Here is a 1,784-nt window from a genome sequence, read left to right on the forward strand (position 1 = left end):
TGGAGGACAGATTCCATACCCTCTATCCAAGTCAATAATCCTACAGCCCCCTCAGTTCCATGGAATTCCTTCGGGTTGCAGGATCTGAAGGATTTATAGGTGCATTCCCGGGGTGTTCTAGGCTCAGAATTGGTTGATTGGTTCGCATTTAGTCCTGCCGCTACCTGGCTGACAATGTTGGGGAGTGCAGCCAATAGTTGTTCTGATACAAGTCGTGCAACTTCAGGGTTTTCTCTTTTTGGCGGCATTTTCTAAGGCCTAAGTCATAAGGGAAATTTCTTCATTTTCATGGCAATATCAAGGGTAATAACTTCCAGTCATCTAAATGATGCAAGGGATATTCATCGTATGGATAACATTCAAGCATTTATATAACCGAACAAAATAATCTTATATTCAACCATAACTTGATGTAGATAAGCATTTCTCAAAAGACATCATAGATTCATAGTTGATTACAGCCCACCAAAACAAGATCTTGGGTTTCTATGCAAAMGAGCAAATATCCTATCACTAGTCAMCATTTCTAGAACAACAYCCAACCAATCAGCATTCCTAGCATCAGCATCATCATCCCACTCACCACCAAACACTTGTACAATCTCCTAATCTCCCGTCTCGCAGCAATGACGGCATCTGAGGTTCTCATCATATGCTAGTGGTGCATTTCCATTACATCGGATATGTTGTTCAAAATGTGGTGGTGATATCCCAGCCAGGGCTGGTGAGTTTGAGTATCTGATGCAATTCTCCGCACCCACTCTCGTTCAGCCAGATTCATGCCCTGAGAGTAGGATGCAGGTACTCCAGTCACTACTTGAGAGATCTTGCTCCCATGCTGTGGTTGTGATGACTCCCCTCTAACTCTAGTGAAATTTTCAAAAGTCACTCGCCGAGGTAGTGGAACACTTTTCCTAGGCGTGACTCTAATCCTTGGACCATGAAAGGTTTGAGGTGGGATATCGGGTACTGGCTCCGATGGGGGCAATATGGATGCTGGTGGTAAAGCAGGTGTCTCGCTAGTCGCTGTGTCCTCATGCTCATAAGGGTCTACCTCTTCATTGATGGATGAGCTCCTTCTAGATCAGCGAACCACATAGCCGGATTCGTCGGCCAAATATTCACTAGGAGCAGATGATGCCATAGGGATCTGCGATATTAACAATCTTAATTACGAAATGTACCATCTATAAATGCTTAGTGGTATAAGAGAAGCTTCTAAGCAAGGCTAAGGGTGGCAATTAAGCTAGAGCCTCTGGATAGCCAAAGTCTCTGGTTGCATTACCAGAGCCTCTGGTTGCATTACCAGACTTAGAAATTTTTCGAGTTCTAGTTCATCGGTCCTCTGGTTCCACATACATACTTAGCAAACCAATGGAATTCTATTTCATCGGCCGATGGTTCAACATCCATACTTCGAAAAATAAAGGATGACTCGTCCATCGGTCCTCTGGTTCCACATACATACTTAGCAAACCAATGGAATTCTATTTCATCGGCAGCTGGTTCAACATCCATAATTAGAGAAATAAAGGATGACTCGTCCATCGGTCCTCTGGTTCCACATACATATTTAGCAAACCAATAGAATTCTATTTCATCGGCTGCTATTTCAACATCCATACTTAGAAAAATAAAGGATGACTCATCCATCGCCTCTGGTCCTTCTAACCAGCGCTTCTGGTTCAACATAAACACTTAACAATATAAGGAATTTCTATTCCATCGCCTCTGGTCCTTCTAACCAGCGCTTCTGGTTCAACATGAACACTTAACAATATAAG

This window comes from Cynara cardunculus (genome assembly GCF_001531365.2).
Source record: "Cynara cardunculus var. scolymus isolate 2C chromosome LG 5, CcrdV1, whole genome shotgun sequence".
Classification (NCBI taxonomy): domain Eukaryota; kingdom Viridiplantae; phylum Streptophyta; class Magnoliopsida; order Asterales; family Asteraceae; genus Cynara; species Cynara cardunculus.